Below are 23,990 nucleotides of genomic sequence, written 5' to 3'. Positions count from 1 at the left end.
TTTATTTCACAATCATTATTCTACAAATTATATTTCGGTTTCACATTTCAAAAACAAAGTATTCTAACCAATCTATTCCATACAATATGATGGCGTCTGTACACCCGAAGAACAGAATGGGGAGAGAATATATTTTCGTGTATAAGAAATAATTCATTGAATGATGAAATATCTTGCATTGTATGTAACTCCTGAGTGGTGTACGACAAAAGGCCTTTGAGGAAGCAGAAATGTTAACAAACATTTGTGTTTGCTTGTCTGTCAGCTGAACAGATACATCTGGCTGGCTAGACAAGAGCCCGGATAGCTCAGTCGGTAGAGCATCAGACTTTTAAGGGGTCTGTCACAATCAGAGTGATCTGAGGGTCCAGGGTTCGAGTCCCTGTTCGGGCGGTCCTCTTTTTATTTCACAATCATTATTCTACAAATTATATTTCGGTTTCACATTTCAAAAACAAAGTATTCTAACCAATCTATTCCATACAGTATGATGGCGTCTGTACACCTGAAGAACAGAATGGGAAGAAAATATGTTTTCGTCTGTGAGAAATAATTCATTGAATGATGAAATAGCTTGCATTGTATGTAACTCCTGAATGGTGGACCCGTGAAGATCCGAGTAAGGTCTTCAGCAACCTATGCTTGCCGTAAAAGGCGACTATGCTTGTTTTAAGAGACGACTAACGGGATCGAGTAGTCAGGATCACTGACTTGGTTGATGCATGTCATCGATCTCAATTACGTGGATCGATGCTCATCATATTAATCACTGGATTGTCTGGTCCAGACTCGATTATTTACAGACCGCCGTCATATAAGATGGAATATTGCAGAGTGCGGCGTGTTTGCCAACCAACCAACCTGAATGATGTGCGATAAAAGGCGCTTGAGGTAGCAGAAATGTCAACAAACATTTGTGTTTGCTTGTCTGTCACCTGAACAGAAACATCTGGCCAGCTTACCGAGTGCCCGGATAGCTCAGTCGGTAGAGCATCAGACTTTTAAGCGGTCTGTCACAATCAGAGTGAACTGAGGGTCCAGGGTTCGAGTCCCTGTTCGGGCGGTCCTCTTTTTATTTCACAATCATTATTCTACAAATTATATTTCGGTTTCACATTTCAAAAACAAAGTATTCTAACCAATCTATTCCATACAATATGATGGCGTCTGTACACCCGAAGAACAGAATGGGGAGAGAATATATTTTCGTGTATAAGAAATAATTCATTGAATGATGAAATATCTTGCATTGTATGTAACTCCTGAGTGGTGTACGACAAAAGGCCTTTGAGGAAGCAGAAATGTTAACAAACATTTGTGTTTGCTTGTCTGTCAGCTGAACAGATACATCTGGCTGGGTAGACAAGAGCCCGGATAGCTCAGTCGGTAGAGCATCAGACTTTTAAGGGGTCTGTCACAATCAGAGTGATCTGAGGGTCCAGGGTTCCAGTCCCTGTTCGGGCGGTCCTCTTTTTATTTCACAATCATTATTCTACAAATTATATTTCGGTTTCACATTTCAAAAACAAAGTATTCTAACCAATCTATTCCATACAGTATGATGGCGTCTGTACACCTGAAGAACAGAATGGGAAGAAAATATGTTTTCGTCTGTGAGAAATAATTCATTGAATGATGAAATAGCTTGCATTGTATGTAACTCCTGAATGGTGGACCCGTGAAGATCCGAGTAAGGTCTTCAGCAACCTATGCTTGCCGTAAAAGGCGACTATGCTTGTGTTAAGAGACGACTAACGGGATCGAGTAGTCAGGATCACTGACTTGGTTGATGCATGTCATCGATCTCAATTACGTGGATCGATGCTCATCATATTAATCACTGGATTGTCTGGTGCAGACTCAATTATTTACAGACCGCCGTCATATAAGATGGAATATTGCAGAGTGCGGCGTGTTTGCCAACCAACCAACCTGAATGATGTGCGATAAAAGGCGCTTGAGGTAGCAGAAATGTCAACAAACATTTGTGTTTGCTTGTCTGTCACCTGAACAGATACATCTGGCCAGCTTACCGAGTGCCCGGATAGCTCAGTCGGTAGAGCATCAGACTTTTAAGCGGTCTGTCACAATCAGAGTGATCTGAGGGTCCAGGGTTCGAGTCCCTGTTCGGGCGGTCCTCTTTTTATTTCACAATCATTATTCTACAAATTATATTTCGGTTTCACATTTCAAAAACAAAGTATTCTAACCAATCTATTCCATACAATATGATGGCGTCTGTACACCCGAAGAACAGAATGGGGAGAGAATATATTTTCGTGTCTAAGAAATAATTCATTGAATGATGAAATATCTTGCATTGTATGTAACTCCTGAGTGGTGTACGACAAAAGGCCTTTGAGGAAGCAGAAATGTTAACAAACATTTGTGTTTGCTTGTCTGTCAGCTGAACAGATACATCTGGCTGGGTAGACAAGAGCCCGGATAGCTCAGTCGGTAGAGCATCAGACTTTTAAGGGGTCTGTCACAATCAGAGTGATCTGAGGGTCCAGGGTTCGAGTCCCTGTTCGGGCGGTCCTCTTTTTATTTCACAATCATTATTCTACAAATTATATTTCGGTTTCACATTTCAAAAACAAAGTATTCTAACCAATCTATTCCATACAGTATGATGGCGTCTGTACACCTGAAGAACAGAATGGGAAGAAAATATGTTTTCGTCTGTGAGAAATAATTCATTGAATGATGAAATAGCTTGCATTGTATGTAACTCCTGAATGGTGGACCCGTGAAGATCCGAGTAAGGTCTTCAGCAACCTATGCTTGCCGTAAAAGGCGACTATGCTTGTTTTAAGAGACGACTAACGGGATCGAGTAGTCAGGATCACTGACTTGGTTGATGCATGTCATCGATCTCAATTACGTGGATCGATGCTCATCATATTAATCACTGGATTGTCTGGTGCAGACTCAATTATTTACAGACCGCCGTCATATAAGATGGAATATTGCAGAGTGCGGCGTGTTTGCCAACCAACCAACCTGAATGATGTGCGATAAAAGGCGCTTGAGGTAGCAGAAATGTCAACAAACATTTGTGTTTGCTTGTCTGTCACCTGAACAGATACATCTGGCCAGCTTACCGAGTGCCCGGATAGCTCAGTCGGTAGAGCATCAGACTTTTAAGCGGTCTGTCACAATCAGAGTGATCTGAGGGTCCAGGGTTCGAGTCCCTGTTCGGGCGGTCCTCTTTTTATTTCACAATCATTATTCTACAAATTATATTTCGGTTTCACATTTCAAAAACAAAGTATTTTAACCAATCTATTCCATACAATATGATGGCGTCTGTACACCCGAAGAACAGAATGGGGAGAGAATATATTTTCGTGTATAAGAAATAATTCATTGAATGATGAAATATCTTGCATTGTATGTAACTCCTGAGTGGTGTACGACAAAAGGCCTTTGAGGAAGCAGAAATGTTAACAAACATTTGTGTTTGCTTGTCTGTCAGCTGAACAGATACATCTGGCTGGCTAGACAAGAGCCCGGATAGCTCAGTCGGTAGAGCATCAGACTTTTAAGGGGTCTGTCACAATCAGAGTGATCTGAGGGTCCAGGGTTCGAGTCCCTGTTCGGGCGGTCCTCTTTTTATTTCACAATCATTATTCTACAAATTATATTTCGGTTTCACATTTCAAAAACAAAGTATTCTAACCAATCTATTCCATACAGTATGATGGCGTCTGTACACCTGAAGAACAGAATGGGAAGAAAATATGTTTTCGTCTGTGAGAAATAATTCATTGAATGATGAAATAGCTTGCATTGTATGTAACTCCTGAATGGTGGACCCGTGAAGATCCGAGTAAGGTCTTCAGCAACCTATGCTTGCCGTAAAAGGCGACTATGCTTGTTTTAAGAGACGACTAACGGGATCGAGTAGTCAGGATCACTGACTTGGTTGATGCATGTCATCGATCTCAATTACGTGGATCGATGCTCATCATATTAATCACTGGATTGTCTGGTCCAGACTCGATTATTTACAGACCGCCGTCATATAAGATGGAATATTGCAGAGTGCGGCGTGTTTGCCAACCAACCAACCTGAATGATGTGCGATAAAAGGCGCTTGAGGTAGCAGAAATGTCAACAAACATTTGTGTTTGCTTGTCTGTCACCTGAACAGATACATCTGGCCAGCTTACCCAGTGCCCGGATAGCTCAGTCGGTAGAGCATCAGACTTTTAAGCGGTCTGTCACAATCAGAGTGATCTGAGGGTCCAGGGTTCGAGTCCCTGTTCGGGCGGTCCTCTTTTTATTTCACAATCATTATTCTACAAATTATATTTCGGTTTCACATTTCAAAAACAAAGTATTTTAACCAATCTATTCCATACAATATGATGGCGTCTGTACACCCGAAGAACAGAATGGGGAGAGAATATATTTTCGTGTCTAAGAAATAATTCATTGAATGATGAAATATCTTGCATTGTATGTAACTCCTGAGTGGTGTACGACAAAAGGCCTTTGAGGAAGCAGAAATGTTAACAAACATTTGTGTTTGCTTGTCTGTCAGCTGAACAGATACATCTGGCTGGGTAGACAAGAGCCCGGATAGCTCAGTCGGTAGAGCATCAGACTTTTAAGGGGTCTGTCACAATCAGAGTGATCTGAGGGTCCAGGGTTCGAGTCCCTGTTCGGGCGGTCCTCTTATTATTTCACAATCATTATTCTACAAATTATATTTCGGTTTCACATTTCAAAAACAAAGTATTCTAACCAATCTATTCCATACAATATGATGGCGTCTGTACACCCGAAGAACAGAATGGGAAGAAAATATGTTTTCGTCTGTGAGAAATAATTCATTGAATGATGAAATATCTTGCATTGTATGTAACTCCTGAATGGTGGACCCGTGAAGATCCGAGTAAGGTCTTCAGCAACCTATGCTTGCCGTAAAAGGCGACTATGCTTGTTTTAAGAGACGACTAACGGGATCGAGTAGTCAGGATCACTGACTTGGTTGATGCATGTCATCGATCTCAATTACGTGGATCGATGCTCATCATATTAATCACTGGATTGTCTGGTGCAGACTCAATTATTTACAGACCGCCGTCATATAAGATGGAATATTGCAGAGTGCGGCGTGTTTGCCAACCAACCAACCTGAATGATGTGCGATAAAAGGCGCTTGAGGTAGCAGAAATGTCAACAAACATTTGTGTTTGCTTGTCTGTCACCTGAACAGATACATCTGGCCAGCTTACCGAGTGCCCGGATAGCTCAGTCGGTAGAGCATCAGACTTTTAAGCGGTCTGTCACAATCAGAGTGATCTGAGGGTCCAGGGTTCGAGTCCCTGTTCGGGCGGTCCTCTTTTTATTTCACAATCATTATTCTACAAATTATATTTCGGTTTCACATTTCAAAAACAAAGTATTCTAACCAATCTATTCCATACAATATGATGGCGTCTGTACACCCGAAGAACAGAATGGGGAGAGAATATATTTTCGTGTCTAAGAAATAATTCATTGAATGATGAAATATCTTGCATTGTATGTAACTCCTGAGTGGTGTACGACAAAAGGCCTTTGAGGAAGCAGAAATGTTAACAAACATTTGTGTTTGCTTGTCTGTCAGCTGAACAGATACATCTGGCTGGGTAGACAAGAGCCCGGATAGCTCAGTCGGTAGAGCATCAGACTTTTAAGGGGTCTGTCACAATCAGAGTGATCTGAGGGTCCAGGGTTCGAGTCCCTGTTCGGGCGGTCCTCTTTTTATTTCACAATCATTATTCTACAAATTATATTTCGGTTTCACATTTCAAAAACAAAGTATTCTAACCAATCTATTCCATACAGTATGATGGCGTCTGTACACCTGAAGAACAGAATGGGAAGAAAATATGTTTTCGTCTGTGAGAAATAATTCATTGAATGATGAAATAGCTTGCATTGTATGTAACTCCTGAATGGTGGACCCGTGAAGATCCGAGTAAGGTCTTCAGCAACCTATGCTTGCCGTAAAAGGCGACTATGCTTGTTTTAAGAGACGACTAACGGGATCGAGTAGTCAGGATCACTGACTTGGTTGATGCATGTCATCGATCTCAATTACGTGGATCGATGCTCATCATATTAATCACTGGATTGTCTGGTGCAGACTCAATTATTTACAGACCGCCGTCATATAAGATGGAATATTGCAGAGTGCGGCGTGTTTGCCAACCAACCAACCTGAATGATGTGCGATAAAAGGCGCTTGAGGTAGCAGAAATGTCAACAAACATTTGTGTTTGCTTGTCTGTCACCTGAACAGATACATCTGGCCAGCTTACCGAGTGCCCGGATAGCTCAGTCGGTAGAGCATCAGACTTTTAAGCGGTCTGTCACAATCAGAGTGATCTGAGGGTCCAGGGTTCGAGTCCCTGTTCGGGCGGTCCTCTTTTTATTTCACAATCATTATTCTACAAATTATATTTCGGTTTCACATTTCAAAAACAAAGTATTTTAACCAATCTATTCCATACAATATGATGGCGTCTGTACACCCGAAGAACAGAATGGGGAGAGAATATATTTTCGTGTATAAGAAATAATTCATTGAATGATGAAATATCTTGCATTGTATGTAACTCCTGAGTGGTGTACGACAAAAGGCCTTTGAGGAAGCAGAAATGTTAACAAACATTTGTGTTTGCTTGTCTGTCAGCTGAACAGATACATCTGGCTGGCTAGACAAGAGCCCGGATAGCTCAGTCGGTAGAGCATCAGACTTTTAAGGGGTCTGTCACAATCAGAGTGATGTGAGGGTCCAGGGTTCGAGTCCCTGTTCGGGCGGTCCTCTTTTTATTTCACAATCATTATTCTACAAATTATATTTCGGTTTCACATTTCAAAAACAAAGTATTCTAACCAATCTATTCCATACAATATGATGGCGTCTGTACACCCGAAGAACAGAATGGGAAGAAAATATGTTTTCGTCTGTGAGAAATAATTCATTGAATGATGAAATATCTTGCATTGTATGTAACTCCTGAATGGTGGACCCGTGAAGATCCGAGTAAGGTCTTCAGCAACCTATGCTTGCCGTAAAAGGCGACTATGCTTGTTTTAAGAGACGACTAACGGGATCGAGTAGTCAGGATCACTGACTTGGTTGATGCATGTCATCGATCTCAATTACGTGGATCGATGCTCATCATATTAATCACTGGATTGTCTGGTCCAGACTCGATTATTTACAGACCGCCGTCATATAAGATGGAATATTGCAGAGTGCGGCGTGTTTGCCAACCAACCAACCTGAATGATGTGCGATAAAAGGCGCTTGAGGTAGCAGAAATGTCAACAAACATTTGTGTTTGCTTGTCTGTCACCTGAACAGAAACATCTGGCCAGCTTCCCGAGTGCCCCGATAGCTCAGTCGGTAGAGCATCAGACTTTTAAGCGGTCTGTCACAATCAGAGTGATCTGAGGGTCCAGGGTTCGAGTCCCTGTTCGGGCGGTCCTCTTTTTATTTCACAATCATTATTCTACAAATTATATTTCGGTTTCACATTTCAAAAACAAAGTATTTTAACCAATCTATTCCATACAATATGATGGCGTCTGTACACCCGAAGAACAGAATGGGGAGAGAGTATATTTTCGTGTATAAGAAATAATTCATTGAATGATGAAATATCTTGCATTGTATGTAACTCCTGAGTGGTGTACGACAAAAGGCCTTTGAGGAAGCAGAAATGTTAACAAACATTTGTGTTTGCTTGTCTGTCAGCTGAACAGATACATCTGGCTGGGTAGACAAGAGCCCGGATAGCTCAGTCGGTAGAGCATCAGACTTTTAAGGGGTCTGTCACAATCAGAGGGATCTGAGGGTCCAGGGTTCGAGTCCCTGTTCGGGCGGTCCTCTTTTTATTTCACAATCATTATTCTACAAATTATATTTCGGTTTCACATTTCAAAAACAAAGTATTCTAACCAATCTATTCCATACAATATGATGGCGTCTGTACACCTGAAGAACAGAATGGGAAGAAAATATGTTTTCGTCTGTGAGAAATAATTCATTGAATGATGAAATAGCTTGCATTGTATGTAACTCCTGAATGGTGGACCCGTGAAGATCCGAGTAAGGTCTTCAGCAACCTATGCTTGCCGTAAAAGGCGACTATGCTTGTTTTAAGAGACGACTAACGGGATCGAGTAGTCAGGATCACTGACTTGGTTGATGCATGTCATCGATCTCAATTACGTGGATCGATGCTCATCATATTAATCACTGGATTGTCTGGTCCAGACTCGATTATTTACAGACCGCCGTCATATAAGATGGAATATTGCAGAGTACGGCGTGTTTGCCAACCAACCAACCTGAATGATGTGCGATAAAAGGCGCTTGAGGTAGCAGAAATGTCAACAAACATTTGTGTTTGCTTGTCTGTCACCTGAACAGAAACATCTGGCCAGCTTACCGAGTGCCCGGATAGCTCAGTCGGTAGAGCATCAGACTTTTAAGCGGTCTGTCACAATCAGAGTGATCTGAGGGTCCAGGGTTCGAGTCCCTGTTCGGGCGGTCCTCTTTTTATTTCACAATCATTATTCTACAAATTATATTTCGGTTTCACATTTCAAAAACAAAGTATTTTAACCAATCTATTCCATACAATATGATGGCGTCTGTACACCCGAAGAACAGAATGGGGAGAGAATATATTTTCGTGTATGAGAAATAATTCATTGAATGATGAAATATCTTGCATTGTATGTAACTCCCGAGTGGTGTACGACAAAAGGCCTTTGAGGAAGCAGAAATGTTAACAAACATTTGTGTTTGCTTGTCTGTCAGCTGAACAGATACATCTGGCTGGCTAGACAAGAGCCCGGATAGCTCAGTCGGTAGAGCATCAGACTTTTAAGGGGTCTGTCACAATCAGAGTGATCTGAGGGTCCAGGGTTCGAGTCCCTGTTCGTGCGGTCCTCTTTTTATTTCACAATCATTATTCTACAAATTATATTTCGGTTTCACATTTCAAAAACAAAGTATTCTAACCAATCTATTCCATACAATATGATGGCGTCTGTACACCTGAAGAACAGAATGGGAAGAAAATATGTTTTCGTCTGTGAGAAATAATTCATTGAATGATGAAATAGCTTGCATTGTATGTAACTCCTGAATGGTGGACCCGTGAAGATCCGAGTAAGGTCTTCAGCAACCTATGCTTGCCGTAAAAGGCGACTATGCTTGTTTTAAGAGACGACTAACGGGATCGAGTAGTCAGGATCACTGACTTGGTTGATGCATGTCATCGATCTCAATTACGTGGATCGATGCTCATCATATTAATCACTGGATTGTCTGGTCCAGACTCGATTATTTACAGACCGCCGTCATATAAGATGGAATATTGCAGAGTGCGGCGTGTTTGCCAACCAACCAACCTGAATGATGTGCGATAAAAGGCGCTTGAGGTAGCAGAAATGTCAACAAACATTTGTGTTTGCTTGTCTGTCACCTGAACAGATACATCTGGCCAGCTTACCGAGTCCCCGGATAGCTCAGTCGGTAGAGGATAAGACTTTTAAGCGGTCTGTCACAATCAGAGTGATCTGAGGGTCCAGGGTTCGAGTCCCTGTTCGGGCGGTCCTCTTTTTATTTCACAATCATTATTCTACAAATTATATTTCGGTTTCACATTTCAAAAACAAAGTATTTTAACCAATCTATTCCATACAATATGATGGCGTCTGTACACCCGAAGAACAGAATGGGGAGAGAATATATTTTCGTGTCTAAGAAATAATTCATTGAATGATGAAATATCTTGCATTGTATGTAACTCCTGAGTGGTGTACGACAAAAGGCCTTTGAGGAAGCAGAAATGTTAACAAACATTTGTGTTTGCTTGTCTGTCAGCTGAACAGATACATCTGGCTGGGTAGACAAGAGCCCGGATAGCTCAGTCGGTAGAGCATCAGACTTTTAAGGGGTCTGTCACAATCAGAGTGATCTGAGGGTCCAGGGTTCGAGTCCCTGTTCGGGCGGTCCTCTTTTTATTTCACAATCATTATTCTACAAATTATATTTCGGTTTCACATTTCAAAAACAAAGTATTCTAACCAATCTATTCCATACAGTATGATGGCGTCTGTACACCTGAAGAACAGAATGGGAAGAAAATATGTTTTCGTCTGTGAGAAATAATTCATTGAATGATGAAATAGCTTGCATTGTATGTAACTCCTGAATGGTGGACCCGTGAAGATCCGAGTAAGGTCTTCAGCAACCTATGCTTGCCGTAAAAGGCGACTATGCTTGTTTTAAGAGACGACTAACGGGATCGAGTAGTCAGGATCACTGACTTGGTTGATGCATGTCATCGATCTCAATTACGTGGATCGATGCTCATCATATTAATCACTGGATTGTCTGGTCCAGACTCGATTATTTACAGACCGCCGTCATATAAGATGGAATATTGCAGAGTGCGGCGTGTTTGCCAACCAACCAACCTGAATGATGTGCGATAAAAGGCGCTTGAGGTAGCAGAAATGTCAACAAACATTTGTGTTTGCTTGTCTGTCACCTGAACAGAAACATCTGGCCAGCTTCCCGAGTGCCCGGATAGCTCAGTCGGTAGAGCATCAGACTTTTAAGCGGTCTGTCACAATCAGAGTGATCTGAGGGTCCAGGGTTCGAGTCCCTGTTCGGGCGGTCCTCTTTTTATTTCACAATCATTATTCTACAAATTATATTTCGGTTTCACATTTCAAAAACAAAGTATTCTAACCAATCTATTCCATACAATATGATGGCGTCTGTACACCCGAAGAACAGAATGGGGAGAGAATATATTTTCGTGTCTAAGAAATAATTCATTGAATGATGAAATATCTTGCATTGTATGTAACTCCTGAGTGGTGTACGACAAAAGGCCTTTGAGGAAGCAGAAATGTTAACAAACATTTGTGTTTGCTTGTCTGTCAGCTGAACAGATACATCTGGCTGGGTAGACAAGAGCCCGGATAGCTCAGTCGGTAGAGCATCAGACTTTTAAGGGGTCTGTCACAATCAGAGTGATCTGAGGGTCCAGGGTTCGAGTCCCTGTTCGGGCGGTCCTCTTTTTATTTCACAATCATTATTCTACAAATTATATTTCGGTTTCACATTTCAAAAACAAAGTATTCTAACCAATCTATTCCATACAGTATGATGGCGTCTGTACACCTGAAGAACAGAATGGGAAGAAAATTTGTTTTCGTCTGTGAGAAATAATTCATTGAATGATGAAATAGCTTGCATTGTATGTAACTCCTGAATGGTGGACCCGTGAAGATCCGAGTAAGGTCTTCAGCAACCTATGCTTGCCGTAAAAGGCGACTATGCTTGTTTTAAGAGACGACTAACGGGATCGAGTAGTCAGGATCATTGACTTGGTTGATGCATGTCATCGATCTCAATTACGTGGATCGATGCTCATCATATTAATCACTGGATTGTCTGGTGCAGACTCGATTATTTACAGACCGCCGTCATATAAGATGGAATATTGCAGAGTGCGGCGTGTTTGCCAACCAACCAACCTGAATGATGTGCGATAAAAGGCGCTTGAGGTAGCAGAAATGTCAACAAACATTTGTGTTTGCTTGTCTGTCACCTGAACAGAAACATCTGGCCAGCTTCCCGAGTGCCCGGATAGCTCAGTCGGTAGAGCATCAGACTTTTAAGCGGTCTGTCACAATCAGAGTAATCTGAGGGTCCAGGGTTCGAGTCCCTGTTCGGGCGGTCCTCTTTTTATTTCACAATCATTATTCTACAAATTATATTTCGGTTTCACATTTCAAAAACAAAGTATTCTAACCAATCTATTCCATACAATATGATGGCGTCTGTACACCCGAAGAACAGAATGGGGAGAGAATATATTTTCGTGTCTAAGAAATAATTCATTGAATGATGAAATATCTTGCATTGTATGTAACTCCTGAGTGGTGTACGACAAAAGGCCTTTGAGGAAGCAGAAATGTTAACAAACATTTGTGTTTGCTTGTCTGTCAGCTGAACAGATACATCTGGCTGGGTAGACAAGAGCCCGGATAGCTCAGTCGGTAGAGCATCAGACTTTTAAGGGGTCTGTCACAATCAGAGTGATCTGAGGGTCCAGGGTTCGAGTCCCTGTTCGGGCGGTCCTCTTTTTATTTCACAATCATTATTCTACAAATTATATTTCGGTTTCACATTTCAAAAACAAAGTATTCTAACCAATCTATTCCATACAGTATGATGGCGTCTGTACACCTGAAGAACAGAATGGGAAGAAAATTTGTTTTCGTCTGTGAGAAATAATTCATTGAATGATGAAATAGCTTGCATTGTATGTAACTCCTGAATGGTGGACCCGTGAAGATCCGAGTAAGGTCTTCAGCAACCTATGCTTGCCGTAAAAGGCGACTATGCTTGTTTTAAGAGACGACTAACGGGATCGAGTAGTCAGGATCATTGACTTGGTTGATGCATGTCATCGATCTCAATTACGTGGATCGATGCTCATCATATTAATCACTGGATTGTCTGGTGCAGACTCGATTATTTACAGACCGCCGTCATATAAGATGGAATATTGCAGAGTGCGGCGTGTTTGCCAACCAACCAACCTGAATGATGTGCGATAAAAGGCGCTTGAGGTAGCAGAAATGTCAACAAACATTTGTGTTTGCTTGTCTGTCACCTGAACAGATACATCTGGCCAGCTTACCGAGTGCCCGGATAGCTCAGTCGGTAGAGCATCAGACTTTTAAGCGGTCTGTCACAATCAGAGTGATCTGAGGGTCCAGGGTTCGAGTCCCTGTTCGGGCGGTCCTCTTTTTATTTCACAATCATTATTCTACAAATTATATTTCGGTTTCACATTTCAAAAACAAAGTATTCTAACCAATCTATTCCATACAATATGATGGCGTCTGTACACCCGAAGAACAGAATGGGGAGAGAATATATTTTCGTGTCTAAGAAATAATTCATTGAATGATGAAATATCTTGCATTGTATGTAACTCCTGAGTGGTGTACGACAAAAGGCCTTTGAGGAAGCAGAAATGTTAACAAACATTTGTGTTTGCTTGTCTGTCAGCTGAACAGATACATCTGGCTGGGTAGACAAGAGCCCGGATAGCTCAGTCGGTAGAGCATCAGACTTTTAAGGGGTCTGTCACAATCAGAGTGATCTGAGGGTCCAGGGTTCGAGTCCCTGTTCGGGCGGTCCTCTTTTTATTTCACAATCATTATTCTACAAATTATATTTCGGTTTCACATTTCAAAAACAAAGTATTCTAACCAATCTATTCCATACAGTATGATGGCGTCTGTACACCTGAAGAACAGAATGGGAAGAAAATTTGTTTTCGTCTGTGAGAAATAATTCATTGAATGATGAAATAGCTTGCATTGTATGTAACTCCTGAATGGTGGACCCGTGAAGATCCGAGTAAGGTCTTCAGCAACCTATGCTTGCCGTAAAAGGCGACTATGCTTGTTTTAAGAGACGACTAACGGGATCGAGTAGTCAGGATCATTGACTTGGTTGATGCATGTCATCGATCTCAATTACGTGGATCGATGCTCATCATATTAATCACTGGATTGTCTGGTGCAGACTCAATTATTTACAGACCGCCGTCATATAAGATGGAATATTGCAGAGTGCGGCGTGTTTGCCAACCAACCAACCTGAATGATGTGCGATAAAAGGCGCTTGAGGTAGCAGAAATGTCAACAAACATTTGTGTTTGCTTGTCTGTCACCTGAACAGATACATCTGGCCAGCTTACCGAGTGCCCGGATAGCTCAGTCGGTAGAGCATCAGACTTTTAAGCGGTCTGTCACAATCAGAGTGATCTGAGGGTCCAGGGTTCGAGTCCCTGTTCGGGCGGTCCTCTTTTTATTTCACAATCATTATTCTACAAATTATATTTCGGTTTCACATTTCAAAAACAAAGTATTCTAACCAATCTATTCCATACAATATGATGGCGTCTGTACACCCGAAGAACAGAATGGGGAGAGAATATATTTTCGTGTCTAAGAAATAATTCATTGAATGATGAAATATCTTGCATTGTATGTAACTCCGGAGTGGTGTACGACAAAAGGCCTTTGAGGAAGCAGAAATGTTAACAAACATTTGTGTTTGCTTGTCTGTCAGCTGAACAGATACATCTGGCTGGCTAGACAAGAGCCCGGATAGCTCAGTCGGTAGAGCATCAGACTTTTAAGGGGTCTGTCACAATCAGAGTGATCTGAGGGTCCAGGGTTCGAGTCCCTGTTCGGGCGGTCCTCTTTTTATTTCACAATCATTATTCTACAAATTATATTTCGGTTTCACATTTCAAAAACAAAGTATTCTAACCAATCTATTCCATACAGTATGATGGCGTCTGTACACCTGAAGAACAGAATGGGAAGAAAATATGTTTTCGTCTGTGAGAAATAATTCATTGAATGATGAAATAGCTTGCATTGTATGTAACTCCTGAATGGTGGACCCGTGAAGATCCGAGTAAGGTCTTCAGCAACCTATGCTTGCCGTAAAAGGCGACTATGCTTGTTTTAAGAGACGACTAACGGGATCGAGTAGTCAGGATCATTGACTTGGTTGATGCATGTCATCGATCTCAATTACGTGGATCGATGCTCATCATATTAATCACTGGATTGTCTGGTGCAGACTCAATTATTTACAGACCGCCGTCATATAAGATGGAATATTGCAGAGTGCGGCGTGTTTGCCAACCAACCAACCTGAATGATGTGCGATAAAAGGCGCTTGAGGTAGCAGAAATGTCAACAAACATTTGTGTTTGCTTGTCTGTCACCTGAACAGATACATCTGGCCAGCTTACCGAGTGCCCGGATAGCTCAGTCGGTAGAGCATCAGACTTTTAAGCGGTCTGTCACAATCAGAGTGATCTGAGGGTCCAGGGTTCGAGTCCCTGTTCGGGCGGTCCTCTTTTTATTTCACAATCATTATTCTACAAATTATATTTCGGTTTCACATTTCAAAAACAAAGTATTCTAACCAATCTATTCCATACAATATGATGGCGTCTGTACACCCGAAGAACAGAATGGGGAGAGAATATATTTTCGTGTCTAAGAAATAATTCATTGAATGATGAAATATCTTGCATTGTATGTAACTCCTGAGTGGTGTACGACAAAAGGCCTTTGAGGAAGCAGAAATGTTAACAAACATTTGTGTTTGCTTGTCTGTCAGCTGAACAGATACATCTGGCTGGCTAGACAAGAGCCCGGATAGCTCAGTCGGTAGAGCATCAGACTTTTAAGCGGTCTGTCACAATCAGAGTGATCTGAGGGTCCAGGGTTCGAGTCCCTGTTCGGGCGGTCCTCTTTTTATTTCACAATCATTATTCTACAAATTATATTTCGGTTTCACATTTCAAAAACAAAGTATTCTAACCAATCTATTCCATACAGTATGATGGCGTCTGTACACCTGAAGAACAGAATGGGAAGAAAATATGTTTTCGTCTGTGAGAAATAATTCATTGAATGATGAAATAGCTTGCATTGTATGTAACTCCTGAATGGTGGACCCGTGAAGATCCGAGTAAGGTCTTCAGCAACCTATGCTTGCCGTAAAAGGCGACTATGCTTGTTTTAAGAGACGACTAACGGGATCGAGTAGTCAGGATCACTGACTTGGTTGATGCATGTCATCGATCTCAATTACGTGGATCGATGCTCATCATATTAATCACTGGATTGTCTGGTCCAGACTCGATTATTTACAGACCGCCGTCATATAAGATGGAATATTGCAGAGTGCGGCGTGTTTGCCAACCAACCAACCTGAATGATGTGCGATAAAAGGCGCTTGAGGTAGCAGAAATGTCAACAAACATTTGTGTTTGCTTGTCTGTCACCTGAACAGAAACATCTGGCCAGCTTACCGAGTGCCCGGATAGCTCAGTCGGTAGAGCATCAGACTTTTAAGCGGTCTGTCACAATCAGAGTGATCTGAGGGTCCAGGGTTCGAGTCCCTGTTCGGGCGGTCCTCTTTTTATTTCACAATCATTATTCTACAAATTATATTTCGGTTTCACATTTCAAAAACAAAGTATTTTAACCAATCTATTCCATACAATATGATGGCGTCTGTACACCCGAAGAACAGAATGGGGAGAGAATATATTTTCGTGTATAAGAAATAATTCATTGAATGATGAAATATCTTGCATTGTATGTAACTCCTGAGTGGTGTACGACAAAAGGCCTTTGAGGAAGCAGAAATGTTAACAAACATTTGTGTTTGCTTGTCTGTCAGCTGAACAGATACATCTGGCTGGCTAGACAAGAGCCCGGATAGCTCAGTCGGTAGAGCATCAGACTTTTAAGGGGTCTGTCACAATCAGAGGGATCTGAGGGTCCAGGGTTCGAGTGCCTGTTCGGGCGGTCCTCTTTTTATTTCACAATCATTATTCTACAAATTATATTTCGGTTTCACATTTCAAAAACAAAGTATTCTAACCAATCTATTCCATACAATATGATGGCGTCTGTACACCTGAAGAACAGAATGGGAAGAAAATATGTTTTCGTCTGTGAGAAATAATTCATTGAATGATGAAATATCTTGCATTGTATGTAACTCCTGAATGGTGGACCCGTGAAGATCCGAGTAAGGTCTTCAGCAACCTATGCTTGCCGTAAAAGGCGACTATGCTTGTTTTAAGAGACGACTAACGGGATCGAGTAGTCAGGATCACTGACTTGGTTGATGCATGTCATCGATCTCAATTACGTGGATCGATGCTCATCATATTAATCACTGGATTGTCTGGTCCAGACTCGATTATTTACAGACCGCCGTCATATAAGATGGAATATTGCAGAGTGCGGCGTGTTTGCCAACCAACCAACCTGAATGATGTGCGATAAAAGGCGCTTGAGGTAGCAGAAATTTCAACAAACATTTGTGTTTGCTTGTCTGTCACCTGAACAGAAACATCTGGCCAGCTTACCGAGTGCCCGGATAGCTCAGTCGGTAGAGCATCAGACTTTTAAGCGGTCTGTCACAATCAGAGTGATCTGAGGGTCCAGGGTTCGAGTCCCTGTTCGGGCGGTCCTCTTTTTATTTCACAATCATTATTCTACAAATTATATTTCGGTTTCACATTTCAAAAACAAAGTATTTTAACCAATCTATTCCATACAATATGATGGCGTCTGTACACCCGAAGAACAGAATGGGGAGAGAATATATTTTCGTGTATAAGAAATAATTCATTGAATGATGAAATATCTTGCATTGTATGTAACTCCTGAGTGGTGTACGACAAAAGGCCTTTGAGGAAGCAGAAATGTTAACAAACATTTGTGTTTGCTTGTCTGTCAGCTGAACAGATACATCTGGCTGGCTAGACAAGAGCCCGGATAGCTCAGTCGGTAGAGCATCAGACTTTTAAGGGGTCTGTCACAATCAGAGGGATCTGAGGGTCCAGGGTTCGAGTGCCTGTTCGGGCGGTCCTCTTTTTATTTCACAATCATTATTCTACAAATTATATTTCGGTTTCACATTTCAAAAACAAAGTATTCTAACCAATCTATTCCATACAATATGATGGCGTCTGTACACCTGAAGAACAGAATGGGAAGAAAATATGTTTTCGTCTGTGAGAAATAATTCATTGAATGATGAAATATCTTGCATTGTATGTAACTCCTGAATGGTGGACCCGTGAAGATCCGAGTAAGGTCTTCAGCAACCTATGCTTGCCGTAAAAGGCGACTATGCTTGTTTTAAGAGACGACTAACGGGATCGAGTAGTCAGGATCACTGACTTGGTTGATGCATGTCATCGATCTCAATTACGTGGATCGATGCTCATCATATTAATCACTGGATTGTCTGGTCCAGACTCGATTATTTACAGACCGCCGTCATATAAGATGGAATATTGCAGAGTGCGGCGTGTTTGCCAACCAACCAACCTGAATGATGTGCGATAAAAGGCGCTTGAGGTAGCAGAAATTTCAACAAACATTTGTGTTTGCTTGTCTGTCACCTGAACAGAAACATCTGGCCAGCTTACCGAGTGCCCGGATAGCTCAGTCGGTAGAGCATCAGACTTTTAAGCGGTCTGTCACAATCAGAGTGATCTGAGGGTCCAGGGTTCGAGTCCCTGTTCGGGCGGTCCTCTTTTTATTTCACAATCATTATTCTACAAATTATATTTCGGTTTCACATTTCAAAAACAAAGTATTCTAACCAATCTATTCCATACAGTATGATGGCGTCTGTACACCTGAAGAACAGAATGGGAAGAAAATTTGTTTTCGTCTGTGAGAAATAATTCATTGAATGATGAAATAGCTTGCATTGTATGTAACTCCTGAATGGTGGACCCGTGAAGATCCGAGTAAGGTCTTCAGCAACCTATGCTTGCCGTAAAAGGCGACTATGCTTGTTTTAAGAGACGACTAACGGGATCGAGTAGTCAGGATCATTGACTTGGTTGATGCATGTCATCGATCTCAATTACGTGGATCGATGCTCATCATATTAATCACTGGATTGTCTGGTGCAGACTCAATTATTTACAGACCGCCGTCATATAAGATGGAATATTGCAGAGTGCGGCGTGTTTGCCAACCAACCAACCTGAATGATGTGCGATAAAAGGCGCTTGAGGTAGCAGAAATGTCAACAAACATTTGTGTTTGCTTGTCTGTCACCTGAACAGATACATCTGGCCAGCTTACCGAGTGCCCGGATAGCTCAGTCGGTAGAGCATCAGACTTTTAAGCGGTCTGTCACAATCAGAGTGATCTGAGGGTCCAGGGTTCGAGTCCCTGTTCGGGCGGTCCTCTTTTTATTTCACAATCATTATTCTACAAATTATATTTCGGTTTCACATTTCAAAAACAAAGTATTCTAACCAATCTATTCCATACAGTATGATGGCGTCTGTACACCTGAAGAACAGAATGGGAAGAAAATATGTTTTCGTCTGTGAGAAATAATTCATTGAATGATGAAATAGCTTGCATTGTATGTAACTCCTGAATGGTGGACCCGTGAAGATCCGAGTAAGGTCTTCAGCAACCTATGCTTGCCGTAAAAGGCGACTATGCTTGTTTTAAGAGACGACTAACGGGATCGAGTAGTCAGGATCACTGACTTGGTTGATGCATGTCATCGATCTCAATTACGTGGATCGATGCTCATCATATTAATCACTGGATTGTCTGGTCCAGACTCGATTATTTACAGACCGCCGTCATATAAGATGGAATATTGCAGAGTGCGGCGTGTTTGCCAACCAACCAACCTGAATGATGTGCGATAAAAGGCGCTTGAGGTAGCAGAAATGTCAACAAACATTTGTGTTTGCTTGTCTGTCACCTGAACAGAAACATCTGGCCAGCTTACCGAGTGCCCGGATAGCTCAGTCGGTAGAGCATCAGACTTTTAAGCGGTCTGTCACAATCAGAGTGATCTGAGGGTCCAGGGTTCGAGTCCCTGTTCGGGCGGTCCTCTTTTTATTTCACAATCATTATTCTACAAATTATATTTCGGTTTCACATTTCAAAAACAAAGTATTCTAACCAATCTATTCCATACAATATGATGGCGTCTGTACACCCGAAGAACAGAATGGGGAGAGAATATATTTTCGTGTCTAAGAAATAATTCATTGAATGATGAAATATCTTGCATTGTATGTAACTCCTGAGTGGTGTACGACAAAAGGCCTTTGAGGAAGCAGAAATGTTAACAAACATTTGTGTTTGCTTGTCTGTCAGCTGAACAGATACATCTGGCTGGCTAGACAAGAGCCCGGATAGCTCAGTCGGTAGAGCATCAGACTTTTAAGCGGTCTGTCACAATCAGAGTGATCTGAGGGTCCAGGGTTCGAGTCCCTGTTCGGGCGGTCCTCTTTTTATTTCACAATCATTATTCTACAAATTATATTTCGGTTTCACATTTCAAAAACAAAGTATTCTAACCAATCTATTCCATACAGTATGATGGCGTCTGTACACCTGAAGAACAGAATGGGAAGAAAATATGTTTTCGTCTGTGAGAAATAATTCATTGAATGATGAAATAGCTTGCATTGTATGTAACTCCTGAATGGTGGACCCGTGAAGATCCGAGTAAGGTCTTCAGCAACCTATGCTTGCCGTAAAAGGCGACTATGCTTGTTTTAAGAGACGACTAACGGGATCGAGTAGTCAGGATCACTGACTTGGTTGATGCATGTCATCGATCTCAATTACGTGGATCGATGCTCATCATATTAATCACTGGATTGTCTGGTCCAGACTCGATTATTTACAGACCGCCGTCATATAAGATGGAATATTGCAGAGTGCGGCGTGTTTGCCAACCAACCAACCTGAATGATGTGCGATAAAAGGCGCTTGAGGTAGCAGAAATGTCAACAAACATTTGTGTTTGCTTGTCTGTCACCTGAACAGAAACATCTGGCCAGCTTACCGAGTGCCCGGATAGCTCAGTCGGTAGAGCATCAGACTTTTAAGCGGTCTGTCACAATCAGAGTGATCTGAGGGTCCAGGGTTCGAGTCCCTGTTCGGGCGGTCCTCTTTTTATTTCACAATCATTATTCTTCATTATATATTTCGGTTTCACATTTCAAAAACAAAGTATTTTAACCAATCTATTCCATACAATATGATGGCGTCTGTACACCCGAAGAACAGAATGGGGAGAGAATATATTTTCGTGTATGAGAAATAATTCATTGAATGATGAAATATCTTGCATTGTATGTAACTCCTGAGTGGTGTACGACAAAAGGCCTTTGAGGAAGCAGAAATGTTAACAAACATTTGTGTTTGCTTGTCTGTCAGCTGAACAGATACATCTGGCTGGGTAGACAAGAGCCCGGATAGCTCAGTCGGTAGAGCATCAGACTTTTAAGCGGTCTGTCACAATCAGAGTGATCTGAGGGTCCAGGGTTCGAGTCCCTGTTCGGACGGTCCTCTTTTTATTTTACAATCATTATTCTTCATTATATATTTCGGTTTCACATTTCAAAAACAAAGTATTTTAACCAATCTATTCCATACAATATGATGGCGTCTGTACACCTGAAGAACAGAATGGGAAGAAAATATGTTTTCGTCTGTGAGAAATAATTCATTGAATGATGAAATAGCTTGCATTGTATGTAACTCCTGAATGGTGGACCCGTGAAGATCCGAGTAAGGTCTTCAGCAACCTATGCTTGCCGTAAAAGGCGACTATACTTGTTTTAAGAGACGACTAACGGGATCGAGTAGTCAGGATCACTGACTTGGTTGATGCATGTCATCGATCTCAATTACGTGGATCGATGCTCATCATATTAATCACTGGATTGTCTGGTCCAGACTCGATTATTTACAGACCGCCGTCATATAAGATGGAATATTGCAGAGTCCGGCGTGTTTGCCAACCAACCAACCTGAATGATGTGCGATAAAAGGCGCCTAAGGTAGCAGAAATGTCAACAAACATTTGTGTTTGTTTGTCTGTCACCTGAACAGAAACATCTGGCCAGCTTACCGAGTGCCCGGATAGCTCAGTCGGTAGAGCATCAGACTTTTAAGCGGTCTGTCACAATCAGAGTGATCTGAGGGTCCAGGGTTGAAGTCCCTGTTCGGGCGGTCCTCTTTTTATTTCACAATCATTATTCTACAAATTATATTTCGGTTTCACATTTTAAAAACAAAGTATTTTAACCAATCTATTCCATACAATATGATGGCGTCTGTACACCCGAAGAAAACACACAGCAAACCTATGCTTGCTGAACAGATACATCTGGCCAGCTTACCGAGTGCCCGGATAGCTCAGTCGGTAGAGCATCAGACTTTTAAGCGGACTGTCACAATCAGAGTGATCTGAGGGTCCAGGGTTCGAGTCCCTGTTCGGGCGGTCCATCCCATTACGAGTCACGTCAGAACCATCTTTCTCGAATTTTGACCGAACAATGAAATGACTGACAAGAAATCGACATTAGCCCATCAGAAGGCAGCTCTATAATGGCTTATAGATGGCCTAGGTTGTATGGATATAATCCTATAGACCGTCAATGTCTTTCGGAATACCTCGTGTTAAATATTTCGTGGTTGCATGATTAGAAAACACATTTCGACTGTCACTTTCATGATCTGGTAAGCGACGCTCTGATTGGTTGGATGAAAGGTTGTTCTGACGTGACCCGTAATGGGATGTCCTGAGATCTTTGTTTACCCATAGCGAGAACTGAGGTCTGATTTTAATGAGATTGTGTATATGTATAGCACTACATTAGGATGATGACAGCATTAGTCAACCACCAAAGTTCAGAATCATTCAAAATAGTTGAAATTACTTGGTATGGTTACAAGTTGAATCGGTTGAATCAGGTTGAATCAGGTTGAATAGTTTACTATAAAAAAAGGCCTCTGGAGGAGCTAATAAACATAAAGCTTATCTCAATAGTCTGCATCACGTTAAGAGCAGTACCGTGTTGATTCTGTTGAAAGAAACAAGTAATTATAATGCAATGAAATGAGGTTTCTTATTCAACTTGTCAGTTTGACGATCCATTGTATGAAGAAGTCGTGAGAAGTCACAGTCACATAAATATCAACCTGGTACATGTCTACACGGTCTTACTGCTATACACTGTCATGTAAATGTTACATTCAGAGGGCAGTGTGACGTCACGAGGCGCTCCTCGAGCAGAATGACATCACAATGCAGCCAGACGTCACATACAGGTGATCTCAGCGCAGGATGACGTACTGTAACAGCCTGTCAAAAATATTGTGTTGTAATCCTTTTCAAGAAGAAAAATCAGTGAGTGAGTTGGGTTTAACGCCGCTTTTAACAGTATTCCAGTTATATAGCGGCCTGTCAGCTTAATGTTGGAGGAAAGCCGGATGTGATGCAGGTCTCGGACGTTTACCACTTCGGTGAAACCCACGAGAACGGGTACGGTGCTGACAAACCTAGAAACATAATCGGAGAGAACTGGGTTTCGAACCCACAATCATAAGTTTCTGGCGTGCCAAAGGGACACAACTCTGCACAGCGAGTCGCGGTTCCTAAGACGACTGGGCCACCCGTGCCCCCAAAGTATCAATGGAAGTATCAACGGACACCTACGCCTGGCTCAGTTGTGTTGCTTGAACAATACATCTTTCGTTCTCATGACAGCTTGATGTTAAACTCTCTATGAACGTTTAAGCAAGGTTCAGTTCCCATGACAGTTTGATGTTAAACTCTCTATGAACGTTTAAGCAGGATTCAGTTCCCATGACAGTTTTATGTTAAACTCTCTATGAACGTTTAAGCAAGATTCAGTTCCCATGACAGTTTGATGTTAAACTCTCTATGAACGTTTAAGCAAGATTCAGTTCCCATGACAGTTTGATGTTAAACTCTCTATGAACGTTTAAGCAAGATTCAGTTCCCATGACAGTTTGATCTTAAACTCTCTATGAACGTTTAAGCAAGGTTCAGTTCCCATGGCGGTTTGATGTTAAACTCTCTATGAACGTTTAAGCAGGATTCAGTTCCCATGACAGTTTGATCTTAAACTCTCTATGAACGTTTACGCAGGATTCAGTTCCCATGACAGTTGGATCTTAAACTCTCTATGAATGTTTAAGCAAGGTTCAGATCCATGACAGTTAGATGTTAAACTCTCTATGAACATTGAAGCAAGGTTCAGTTCTCATGACAATGCATGATCAATACAGAAGGTCACTTTCATCGCCCTGCCAGCTTTGCCTGACATTAGGCTCCACAAACTCAGTGAGTGTCAGAGACTGTCTGCTCCCACAACCGCCTTGTGATTTGACTGTGATCGAGACTAGGGCTACCATCAGCACTACACACCCACCAACAACAGCCAGTACCAGTAGAATAGTGTCATCTTCGCTTCCAGCGCTGTTGTTTGATGTCGGGCGAGAGTTATCGCCTT

The 23,990-nt window shown here is 41.8% G+C and overlaps 40 non-coding genes across 40 annotated transcripts; all 40 read left to right on the top strand.

Moving 5' to 3' along the window:
• Positions 1-297: 297 nt before the first annotated feature.
• Positions 298-393, top strand: Trnak-uuu (transfer RNA lysine (anticodon UUU)). The gene is made up of 2 exons: positions 298-334; positions 358-393. It is a non-coding gene; the product is annotated as a tRNA-Lys (tRNA).
• Positions 394-967: 574 nt separating this feature from the next.
• On the top strand, positions 968-1,063 carry Trnak-uuu (transfer RNA lysine (anticodon UUU)). The gene is made up of 2 exons: positions 968-1,004; positions 1,028-1,063. It is a non-coding gene; the product is annotated as a tRNA-Lys (tRNA).
• Positions 1,064-1,368: 305 nt separating this feature from the next.
• Trnak-uuu (transfer RNA lysine (anticodon UUU)) lies at positions 1,369-1,464 on the top strand. Its single transcript has 2 exons — positions 1,369-1,405; positions 1,429-1,464. It is a non-coding gene; the product is annotated as a tRNA-Lys (tRNA).
• Positions 1,465-2,038: 574 nt separating this feature from the next.
• Positions 2,039-2,134, top strand: Trnak-uuu (transfer RNA lysine (anticodon UUU)). The gene is made up of 2 exons: positions 2,039-2,075; positions 2,099-2,134. It is a non-coding gene; the product is annotated as a tRNA-Lys (tRNA).
• A 305-nt stretch (positions 2,135-2,439) lies between these two features.
• On the top strand, positions 2,440-2,535 carry Trnak-uuu (transfer RNA lysine (anticodon UUU)). Its single transcript has 2 exons — positions 2,440-2,476; positions 2,500-2,535. It is a non-coding gene; the product is annotated as a tRNA-Lys (tRNA).
• A 574-nt stretch (positions 2,536-3,109) lies between these two features.
• On the top strand, positions 3,110-3,205 carry Trnak-uuu (transfer RNA lysine (anticodon UUU)). The gene is made up of 2 exons: positions 3,110-3,146; positions 3,170-3,205. It is a non-coding gene; the product is annotated as a tRNA-Lys (tRNA).
• Positions 3,206-3,510: 305 nt separating this feature from the next.
• On the top strand, positions 3,511-3,606 carry Trnak-uuu (transfer RNA lysine (anticodon UUU)). Its single transcript has 2 exons — positions 3,511-3,547; positions 3,571-3,606. It is a non-coding gene; the product is annotated as a tRNA-Lys (tRNA).
• Positions 3,607-4,180: 574 nt separating this feature from the next.
• On the top strand, positions 4,181-4,276 carry Trnak-uuu (transfer RNA lysine (anticodon UUU)). Its single transcript has 2 exons — positions 4,181-4,217; positions 4,241-4,276. It is a non-coding gene; the product is annotated as a tRNA-Lys (tRNA).
• Positions 4,277-4,581: 305 nt separating this feature from the next.
• Positions 4,582-4,677, top strand: Trnak-uuu (transfer RNA lysine (anticodon UUU)). The gene is made up of 2 exons: positions 4,582-4,618; positions 4,642-4,677. It is a non-coding gene; the product is annotated as a tRNA-Lys (tRNA).
• Positions 4,678-5,251: 574 nt separating this feature from the next.
• Trnak-uuu (transfer RNA lysine (anticodon UUU)) lies at positions 5,252-5,347 on the top strand. Its single transcript has 2 exons — positions 5,252-5,288; positions 5,312-5,347. It is a non-coding gene; the product is annotated as a tRNA-Lys (tRNA).
• Positions 5,348-5,652: 305 nt separating this feature from the next.
• Positions 5,653-5,748, top strand: Trnak-uuu (transfer RNA lysine (anticodon UUU)). The gene is made up of 2 exons: positions 5,653-5,689; positions 5,713-5,748. It is a non-coding gene; the product is annotated as a tRNA-Lys (tRNA).
• A 574-nt stretch (positions 5,749-6,322) lies between these two features.
• Positions 6,323-6,418, top strand: Trnak-uuu (transfer RNA lysine (anticodon UUU)). The gene is made up of 2 exons: positions 6,323-6,359; positions 6,383-6,418. It is a non-coding gene; the product is annotated as a tRNA-Lys (tRNA).
• A 305-nt stretch (positions 6,419-6,723) lies between these two features.
• Trnak-uuu (transfer RNA lysine (anticodon UUU)) lies at positions 6,724-6,819 on the top strand. Its single transcript has 2 exons — positions 6,724-6,760; positions 6,784-6,819. It is a non-coding gene; the product is annotated as a tRNA-Lys (tRNA).
• Positions 6,820-7,393: 574 nt separating this feature from the next.
• On the top strand, positions 7,394-7,489 carry Trnak-uuu (transfer RNA lysine (anticodon UUU)). Its single transcript has 2 exons — positions 7,394-7,430; positions 7,454-7,489. It is a non-coding gene; the product is annotated as a tRNA-Lys (tRNA).
• Positions 7,490-7,794: 305 nt separating this feature from the next.
• Positions 7,795-7,890, top strand: Trnak-uuu (transfer RNA lysine (anticodon UUU)). The gene is made up of 2 exons: positions 7,795-7,831; positions 7,855-7,890. It is a non-coding gene; the product is annotated as a tRNA-Lys (tRNA).
• A 574-nt stretch (positions 7,891-8,464) lies between these two features.
• On the top strand, positions 8,465-8,560 carry Trnak-uuu (transfer RNA lysine (anticodon UUU)). Its single transcript has 2 exons — positions 8,465-8,501; positions 8,525-8,560. It is a non-coding gene; the product is annotated as a tRNA-Lys (tRNA).
• A 305-nt stretch (positions 8,561-8,865) lies between these two features.
• Trnak-uuu (transfer RNA lysine (anticodon UUU)) lies at positions 8,866-8,961 on the top strand. The gene is made up of 2 exons: positions 8,866-8,902; positions 8,926-8,961. It is a non-coding gene; the product is annotated as a tRNA-Lys (tRNA).
• A 975-nt stretch (positions 8,962-9,936) lies between these two features.
• Positions 9,937-10,032, top strand: Trnak-uuu (transfer RNA lysine (anticodon UUU)). Its single transcript has 2 exons — positions 9,937-9,973; positions 9,997-10,032. It is a non-coding gene; the product is annotated as a tRNA-Lys (tRNA).
• Positions 10,033-10,606: 574 nt separating this feature from the next.
• On the top strand, positions 10,607-10,702 carry Trnak-uuu (transfer RNA lysine (anticodon UUU)). The gene is made up of 2 exons: positions 10,607-10,643; positions 10,667-10,702. It is a non-coding gene; the product is annotated as a tRNA-Lys (tRNA).
• Positions 10,703-11,007: 305 nt separating this feature from the next.
• Positions 11,008-11,103, top strand: Trnak-uuu (transfer RNA lysine (anticodon UUU)). Its single transcript has 2 exons — positions 11,008-11,044; positions 11,068-11,103. It is a non-coding gene; the product is annotated as a tRNA-Lys (tRNA).
• A 574-nt stretch (positions 11,104-11,677) lies between these two features.
• Trnak-uuu (transfer RNA lysine (anticodon UUU)) lies at positions 11,678-11,773 on the top strand. Its single transcript has 2 exons — positions 11,678-11,714; positions 11,738-11,773. It is a non-coding gene; the product is annotated as a tRNA-Lys (tRNA).
• A 305-nt stretch (positions 11,774-12,078) lies between these two features.
• Positions 12,079-12,174, top strand: Trnak-uuu (transfer RNA lysine (anticodon UUU)). The gene is made up of 2 exons: positions 12,079-12,115; positions 12,139-12,174. It is a non-coding gene; the product is annotated as a tRNA-Lys (tRNA).
• A 574-nt stretch (positions 12,175-12,748) lies between these two features.
• Positions 12,749-12,844, top strand: Trnak-uuu (transfer RNA lysine (anticodon UUU)). The gene is made up of 2 exons: positions 12,749-12,785; positions 12,809-12,844. It is a non-coding gene; the product is annotated as a tRNA-Lys (tRNA).
• Positions 12,845-13,149: 305 nt separating this feature from the next.
• On the top strand, positions 13,150-13,245 carry Trnak-uuu (transfer RNA lysine (anticodon UUU)). The gene is made up of 2 exons: positions 13,150-13,186; positions 13,210-13,245. It is a non-coding gene; the product is annotated as a tRNA-Lys (tRNA).
• A 574-nt stretch (positions 13,246-13,819) lies between these two features.
• On the top strand, positions 13,820-13,915 carry Trnak-uuu (transfer RNA lysine (anticodon UUU)). Its single transcript has 2 exons — positions 13,820-13,856; positions 13,880-13,915. It is a non-coding gene; the product is annotated as a tRNA-Lys (tRNA).
• Positions 13,916-14,220: 305 nt separating this feature from the next.
• Trnak-uuu (transfer RNA lysine (anticodon UUU)) lies at positions 14,221-14,316 on the top strand. Its single transcript has 2 exons — positions 14,221-14,257; positions 14,281-14,316. It is a non-coding gene; the product is annotated as a tRNA-Lys (tRNA).
• A 574-nt stretch (positions 14,317-14,890) lies between these two features.
• Positions 14,891-14,986, top strand: Trnak-uuu (transfer RNA lysine (anticodon UUU)). Its single transcript has 2 exons — positions 14,891-14,927; positions 14,951-14,986. It is a non-coding gene; the product is annotated as a tRNA-Lys (tRNA).
• A 305-nt stretch (positions 14,987-15,291) lies between these two features.
• On the top strand, positions 15,292-15,387 carry Trnak-uuu (transfer RNA lysine (anticodon UUU)). Its single transcript has 2 exons — positions 15,292-15,328; positions 15,352-15,387. It is a non-coding gene; the product is annotated as a tRNA-Lys (tRNA).
• Positions 15,388-15,961: 574 nt separating this feature from the next.
• On the top strand, positions 15,962-16,057 carry Trnak-uuu (transfer RNA lysine (anticodon UUU)). The gene is made up of 2 exons: positions 15,962-15,998; positions 16,022-16,057. It is a non-coding gene; the product is annotated as a tRNA-Lys (tRNA).
• A 305-nt stretch (positions 16,058-16,362) lies between these two features.
• On the top strand, positions 16,363-16,458 carry Trnak-uuu (transfer RNA lysine (anticodon UUU)). The gene is made up of 2 exons: positions 16,363-16,399; positions 16,423-16,458. It is a non-coding gene; the product is annotated as a tRNA-Lys (tRNA).
• Positions 16,459-17,032: 574 nt separating this feature from the next.
• On the top strand, positions 17,033-17,128 carry Trnak-uuu (transfer RNA lysine (anticodon UUU)). The gene is made up of 2 exons: positions 17,033-17,069; positions 17,093-17,128. It is a non-coding gene; the product is annotated as a tRNA-Lys (tRNA).
• Positions 17,129-17,433: 305 nt separating this feature from the next.
• Positions 17,434-17,529, top strand: Trnak-uuu (transfer RNA lysine (anticodon UUU)). The gene is made up of 2 exons: positions 17,434-17,470; positions 17,494-17,529. It is a non-coding gene; the product is annotated as a tRNA-Lys (tRNA).
• Positions 17,530-18,103: 574 nt separating this feature from the next.
• On the top strand, positions 18,104-18,199 carry Trnak-uuu (transfer RNA lysine (anticodon UUU)). Its single transcript has 2 exons — positions 18,104-18,140; positions 18,164-18,199. It is a non-coding gene; the product is annotated as a tRNA-Lys (tRNA).
• A 574-nt stretch (positions 18,200-18,773) lies between these two features.
• Positions 18,774-18,869, top strand: Trnak-uuu (transfer RNA lysine (anticodon UUU)). The gene is made up of 2 exons: positions 18,774-18,810; positions 18,834-18,869. It is a non-coding gene; the product is annotated as a tRNA-Lys (tRNA).
• Positions 18,870-19,443: 574 nt separating this feature from the next.
• Trnak-uuu (transfer RNA lysine (anticodon UUU)) lies at positions 19,444-19,539 on the top strand. Its single transcript has 2 exons — positions 19,444-19,480; positions 19,504-19,539. It is a non-coding gene; the product is annotated as a tRNA-Lys (tRNA).
• Positions 19,540-19,844: 305 nt separating this feature from the next.
• On the top strand, positions 19,845-19,940 carry Trnak-uuu (transfer RNA lysine (anticodon UUU)). Its single transcript has 2 exons — positions 19,845-19,881; positions 19,905-19,940. It is a non-coding gene; the product is annotated as a tRNA-Lys (tRNA).
• Positions 19,941-20,514: 574 nt separating this feature from the next.
• On the top strand, positions 20,515-20,610 carry Trnak-uuu (transfer RNA lysine (anticodon UUU)). The gene is made up of 2 exons: positions 20,515-20,551; positions 20,575-20,610. It is a non-coding gene; the product is annotated as a tRNA-Lys (tRNA).
• Positions 20,611-20,915: 305 nt separating this feature from the next.
• Trnak-uuu (transfer RNA lysine (anticodon UUU)) lies at positions 20,916-21,011 on the top strand. The gene is made up of 2 exons: positions 20,916-20,952; positions 20,976-21,011. It is a non-coding gene; the product is annotated as a tRNA-Lys (tRNA).
• Positions 21,012-21,585: 574 nt separating this feature from the next.
• Positions 21,586-21,681, top strand: Trnak-uuu (transfer RNA lysine (anticodon UUU)). The gene is made up of 2 exons: positions 21,586-21,622; positions 21,646-21,681. It is a non-coding gene; the product is annotated as a tRNA-Lys (tRNA).
• Positions 21,682-21,856: 175 nt separating this feature from the next.
• Positions 21,857-21,952, top strand: Trnak-uuu (transfer RNA lysine (anticodon UUU)). Its single transcript has 2 exons — positions 21,857-21,893; positions 21,917-21,952. It is a non-coding gene; the product is annotated as a tRNA-Lys (tRNA).
• The last annotated feature ends 2,038 nt before the right edge of the window (positions 21,953-23,990 follow it).

This window comes from Haliotis cracherodii, unplaced genomic scaffold (genome assembly GCF_022045235.1).
Source record: "Haliotis cracherodii isolate W230 unplaced genomic scaffold, xgHalCrac1.p SCAF_9, whole genome shotgun sequence".
In the NCBI taxonomy this organism is placed as follows: Eukaryota; Metazoa; Mollusca; class Gastropoda; order Lepetellida; family Haliotidae; genus Haliotis; species Haliotis cracherodii.
This window is presented reverse-complemented; position numbering and strand designations above follow the sequence as displayed.